This window comes from Halichoeres trimaculatus, unplaced genomic scaffold (genome assembly GCF_033239565.1).
Source record: "Halichoeres trimaculatus isolate MK-OKI-2021-1 unplaced genomic scaffold, fHalTri1.1 fHalTri1_scaffold_9, whole genome shotgun sequence".
Lineage (NCBI taxonomy): Eukaryota > Metazoa > Chordata > Actinopteri > Labriformes > Labridae > Halichoeres > Halichoeres trimaculatus.
This window is the reverse complement of record NW_027437188.1, coordinates 16,529,178-16,536,050: the sequence shown is the minus strand read 5'-3', so window position 1 is coordinate 16,536,050 and position 6,873 is coordinate 16,529,178.

Sequence of the window (6,873 nt, the reverse complement as noted above, 5' to 3'; positions counted from 1 at the left end):
GATAAGTCCCCGCAGTCAGCAGACTCAACAGCCTGAGAGCATCATCCCAGCAGAGACAAAGACTGATTTCAACATCTGCCATTTGTCGGTTTTAATAATCCCAATAACCCATCTGAAACTCAGACCACGAAACCGAGTGTCAAGTCAGGCAAACCAAAGTAGACATACAAATTTCCAAAATAAATAAAAAGTATTTAAGTTGGTGCCCCAACATTAGAAACAAGTGAGGCTTTCCCAGGAAGTAACATAGACAAAAGGACAAACAAACCCCTTGACGCATTTCCTACCAGGACCTGAGGGGCTACGGATGACCAGTTTTGCAACCCTTGAATCTCTCGCCCGCTGGGTCATTTCCACCCTTAAAAGCAATGTGAGCATCCGACCCACCCTTCCACCCCTTTGTGTGCTAATCCACTCCCAGAGACAACTTGTTTTTGCTCTGTGTCAATGTGAAGAGTTGCTAAAATTAAGTCAGCAGAGTGCAGTTACTTTAGCTACTTTTCAGCTACTTTCCTGTGTTTCTTTTGCAGATTGTCATGTGACCCATGTAGTTATTTGATCCCTGCTTTTACGGGATCATAACAGTAAAAATGTCCATGGCTTAAGATACAGTTACATGGTGCTTTTTAAAGCTGTGATAAAATTGGAAAAGCTTTATAGGTGATGATAGACAGACTATGGCAAATTTCAAGTTTTTTCAAATGTTTTTTAGATAGAAAGCTGGTTGCACAAACTATTGCAAAATAGATGTTTTTCTTACACTTTGTAGGTTTCCTTTGGCTCCTTTTATTTCCCTAAAAAAGCAAGTGGGCAAACAAACAAAAAATAGAAAAACAAAATGTGGATTTAGAGTGTAAAATTATTAGCTTTGGGGGTGCTGTGGGACAGATATTCTTACTTTGGGAGGGGCCGAGCATTGGTACATGTTTACTGTTAGTGTGTTTTGCAGGTTGTATTCAAACATTTATCTTGGATAAGGTTTTAGTTCAATCTCCTTAATGGCTTGAGTTCCAGGCAGCTAGTGACTGAAATGATTGTGCAGACACATTAATGAGATAAAATGATAAAAAAGATAAAATAAGACGAGATGAGGTGAGGTGAGATAAGATAAGACAAGATAAAATGGGAGTAGTTAAGATAGGATAAGAGGAGAAAGTAGTAGGTAGGATAAGATGAAAAGGGATATGAAAAAAGAACAGTGAGGGATGAAACGAAATAGTATGAGATTACACAAAATGAAATAAACTAAGACAACGTGAAATTAAGATAAAATGAGACTAAAAAAGGTGAGATAAAATGAAATAAGAAAAAATAAGGGGAGATGAGATGAAATAAGAAAGAATGATGTAAGACAAGATGGGATGAGACAAAATGAGATGATGAGCTGAGAAGAGATGAGCTGAGATGAGATGAGATGAGATGAGATGAAATGAAATGCAGTCAAAAAAACAAGAAGAGATTGGGTAAATAGGATGAAAAAGATGAAAGGGATGGAATGATACAAGATGAGTGAGATGAAATAAGATAAGACAAGGTGGCATGAGATAAGATAAAATGAGATGAGCTGAGATGATGAGATAACATTTGAAAAGATGATGAGATGATAAAAAAAACAGATTAGACTGGCAAAATTTGTCTACAAGTCAAATAAAATACAAAGCAGAAACATTTAAAAAACAAGAAAGATTATTTTTTATTTTGCAGTGTTGTCTTTTTAACCTAAAACATATTAGTTTTGCTTTTTGTGTTTTCTAGAATACAATGGGTTATCTCTAAACAGCAAACAGAATATTACATATTATGCGTCTTGTTCACAGTGACCGGTCCCTCCACAGTCAAGAAAAACTGTTGTCAGGACCATGACCTTAACTTTCGTGTCACGTTCCCAGATTTGGCGGTTTATTTGGGGACTTCAGATCAACTAATTCAGCGATGGCTTTGGCTGCCATCCAGTACACATACACAAACATTTACACTCCGAATAAATCAGCGTGTGTATGTGTGTTTTAGAAAGAGGACAAGGGGTAAGCAGCAGACCAGAAGCTTCTCTGGGAAAACACAAACTCCAAACAGTAGAAATCATTGGAGTGCAGACTGGTCAAGACCTGGAGCAGGACCCTGCATTCCACAAAACCCTCTGCCTTGGCAGAGGGCGTGACGAAAATAAATGAGAACAAAAGTAGGGAAATGAGGAGCAGGACAAAGACTCATTGCAGACAAAGTGATGATTTTCCTGATGTGTTTCAGGGAGATGTTGAATGGGATGACTCCGACGCAGAGGTCCCACAGTGGGACATTCCTGCTCTTCTCAGGACCTCATCTCTGCATCTGCAGGATGTTGGTGAGTCTGAAGGCAGAAGTAGCTGCTTCCTGCGCCATGACTCATAATTTGCATCTGCTCTGGCCAAAACAGTAGAGTGTGGTCCTTTCCTAATTTTTTTTTCTTTGTCAAAGGTTAAAGTGATGTCTAATTTTTTTCATCTCTTAGCCAACAGAGGTCAAAAACATCACTTCTGAGGAGACTTTTGTTTCCATGAACAGTAGATCATACTTTCCCCTTGATCACTGATGAGTCAATTTCAAATCCAACCCCAGGCCCTTTGCTAGCTTTTCCTCTTTTCACCTCTTTGCGGTCTTGCTCTTGAAATAAAAGCTTGAAAAAGCCAAAATGGCATGTCTTACTGATGAGGTCCAAAAATATTTTGGAGACTAAAAATAATCTTTACATCATTGAGCATCAAAAAGCTAAAAAATGGCATTTTAATGTTAAAAAACATTTGCGTAAAATAAAAAAAAACAACGCAGAATTCTCTGTTCTTTCCAACTTTTGGCTCTTGAACATTGACCCCTTAATAACTCAAGCTATCATGTGTTCATGAAGCAATTATTCAGATTAAAAAAGAGATAAAAGCCAGTCAGTTTCCCATGGTTGGAAAAAAACTTTTTATAATTTAATTGTGAATTAGCTCAGATGATCTCTGGCAAATATTTGATCAGTTCAAAAACACTTTATTTCAGGATCCAGTTTTGGTCAGGATGACTTGTTAGAGTGGGGATCCCTTGCTGTGGTTCTGAATTTTTAATCATCATTTCCTGCCTGTTACAATTGTTCAGAGCAAATACAACAAGTTGAGTTTCTTAAGTAGCTGTAAACCTTCTTTATTCATCACATTTTTGTCTTCTTCTTGACCAGAAATCCTCTCAGGCTGAGACACTACAGAAACATGTCAGTGGGTGGATTTATTATGATAAATGTCCCCTCTTACATATAATCACCATGGAGAAGCGATGTCCAGTTCTTGGTCCATGTAGTTATCAAAGTGTCTCTTTGTCACAATCCCTGCTGTTGTGACGTCGTTTAGCAGCAATTCAAATTTCTCTCCCACTCTTTCCCCGAGCCCCCTTGCCATACCATCGCATGCTCAAAAGCCCCCCTGCTCAGACAATAGCTGCCTCTCATGCCCAGTAGGCTGCCCCCCAAAACAACTTGCTCTCGGGTCTGGCCTCAGTGGCTTGGAAAGAATGACTTATTTTCCTCTGTTTCCTTCCTTCAGGCTTTCCTTAGCCCATGAGCAGTGCTCTGTGAGCCTTGGTGAGATAAACAGAAGCTGTGTGTAGTCATCAATCACAAAAGAAAGGCGCGTACGTGGGGGTGCATGATAAGGACACTCAAATCTGTGCATCAGGAGTGGAAAATTCAAAGGGTCAAAGCTCAAAACTTTAACTGAGGTTGAACAATTCCACTTGAGATAAAGGTGTTTATTTGAACAGGCAGTGGCTTAAACTGAAGTTTGAAATGTGTTTATAACTTACAGACTTTATGTAATACAACGTCAAATAATGACAGAGTTCTAACCAGCTGCTGGTTAGTTTATCTTAGCATAAAAGTTGTCTGCAGAGTTTAAAAAAGAAGCCTGGTTTTGTCCAAAAGTGAGCTCAAATCAATAAGCAGTCTTAAAACTGTTTACTTAAACCATGGAGTTGTTTCTTTCTGGAATTTACACACTTTTTGTTTGAAATCCCATAATACAGTTTTGTCACATTTATAGCCCTGTCACACAAAGCCCTAACAACAATAAAAATGTCTGAAATGTCTAAATCTTATGGCCACCAAAGTAGTATTGGAACCCTACTCACTTGAGTAGATTTTCAATGGAGAACAGTCGACTATTGTTTTGTTTTGGCCACTCATTTATTAGGAAACCATCTTTTCATGCATTTGATAAGGCACTCTTCTGGAAAAGGGTTACAGAAAAAGACATCTGACAATGTAACCTCAGCTGTCACCGTGTGAAGAGACGTACGTGGATCTTCTGGAAATAGCAACGTCACAAGCCCCATCCACACAAGAACTGTGTTCCCAGTCAAACAGCCATCCCTGAGTAGAGGAACAATAACAATGTCAGACCTCTGAACAGTGCTTGTTCTGCTAACTCTGTTGACTTTATTCACATTAGACAAGGTAAACAGTTTGTTTGCTGTAGTCTTCTTGTTTGTTGGTCCTCACCACTCAATTGAAAAATGGCTCTTGTAAGTGGGTTGTATAATATATAGACATAGTGTCACTGACATTAACTGTTTGTTTCTGATACAGAGTTTTGAAGGCTAATGTGAAAGGGGCCATATTATGCTGAACTCCAGAAAGTTTGAGTTTGGATGAGGCAAAGAGGTGGGCCTTTAGCCTTTTCACAGCATTCATAATTAACAAAAATTCACCCCTCATGTAGTGTGCGCTGATGGAGAGATAAACATTTATATTTGCTGTAAAAATCCACTTCTTTAAAAAAATCTTGAGGCTGTAGTTTCCTGTGTTTCTGCGGTTGCTACAGTTTTTTGCACTTGTACATACAGAGCTCACTGAATAGCTTGCTCGCGTCACTAAGGAAAATAAACACATGAAACATTTAATTATGATCTACGAAATGCTGCCTATACATTTCAGCTGCTAAAAGACAATGAAGGTTACGCTACATCACCAAGCTTTTGAACTGACTCCTATGTCAAGTTTAGGACTTTGTAGTCCCTGGGAACTCTGTGGGGGAGGGGACCAAACTTTTCCTGCTTCTGTTTTCTTTTTTCACTCCTATTCCCAAAACCATTGCCCCCTGATATTCCCAAATGCCCTGTCCAGGATGTATCATATTAAATAAAGGGTGCAAAGGGGACATTCTTTCAATTTGTCCACTAGGAATGTTTAGAGGGCCCTTAAAAAAAGCTCCTTTTTATGAAGCTTGTATATGTTTGGCACTAGACTCATAGCTGCGCCTCATAGGGCAGCCTTGAAGATATGGACAGGATTAACTGACCTTGAGTGGCCGAACAATGCAGTCGTTTTGGAAACGGACAGACTGTATGTAGCTGCAAAGGAAATGAACACATCAACAAAGCAGTTTATATCCGAACATAAACTCAGATCCAATCTTTGAAGGAAAAAACAGTGATAAGCTTCTCTGTGGACAATATTTTTATTCTCCAACACACATTATTATCTGAACATAGTCTGATAATGCTCACAACACAGGAACGTCATTGAAACACATCAAAACGATGTTTTTAACATCGTTTTGATGTGTTTCATCATTGTGAGGGGTCAAACAATTGCAGTTGAGACTCTCTCAGTAGCAGTGATACAGTGCAGTGGTTCAGGATGTTATGTTGATTTTTCTTAAACACAAAAGCTCGTTAACACAACATTACACTTTGGAGGGAGAATTGTCATGGTGTGTTGTCAGCACTGACCTCACTAATCAAAACAGAGCGACACAGCTCCTATCTCTGTTGACATATCACCTCTGATGGCTTCAGGATGGAAGGAAAAATCAACATAACAAGGATTTCAGGACACCAGAGGATGTTTGGAAGGCCGGCACACTTTCTTCCTGCATGTCTGTTTTCTTTCTAAAGTGTGTTCGCTTTGAAGATTGTGGAAAAGGAATGCCCAAAACTCAGCAAAAAGACAATCTGTGAGTAAAGTTTTTTTTTTTTTTTTTTTTTTTTGTGAAGGACTTGTTCACATTTGAAAGACTGACTTTTTTAAAATTTAATTTTCTTACTTGCCAAGAGCTGGGAAGAGGACTGTCTTGACTTTTTTTGTGCTAATTTGCTGACAGTAAACACAAGGCAACCTTGTGTCACCTTGCCCATCCACTGGCATGGAGTAGCTGTGTATTTGTGTTTTCGAGCCTCAACTTACTTGCTTGTTTTTTGTTTTTTGTTTTTTTAACAGATGCAAGTTTTTTTTTTTTTAACTTTGCTTTATTTGACTATCTGGAGCCAAAGCAGTCTTTTATCTTTTTGCAAAATGTTTTCTCATTTGCAGTGTGTTTTGCACCTCTGTTTTTGCTTTGGACTTTTTCATGCGTTTAAAAAAGATGCATCAGCAGCTTGTGTTTACCATAGATTGTACATAGAGTGGACAGCTGGGCTCTGCCATTTACCATTGTACGGTTTTTGGAGCCAAAATTCCTCCATCACAGGCGCAGCCATCAAAGCAGTTGTGCAGCCAGAGTCTGTGCAGTAGAGACTGTGGGGGATTCTGAGAGAATCTGAGTTTAGCCACATGACAATAATACAAATTTTCATTTTTTCTTTCGAGAGTCTAATCACTTCTTGACTCTAACTCCTGACATATTTTACAATTCCCCCCCAAAATACTCAAGAATGGCAGCTGTCAATCATTGTTAAACATGATGGTAAACCTTATTTTTAACCTTGTATAACAAATGAAAACAAAACTTTTCAGAAAAAGAGGACTCCAGTACAAGGCAGCCAAATAATGTCTTCAAATCACCACACCAATTGGACGTGAGAAACATGTCTACCAGGTGTATTCATTTTTTTAAGTTTGTCATTTGGAGTGACTGGAGAACTGGA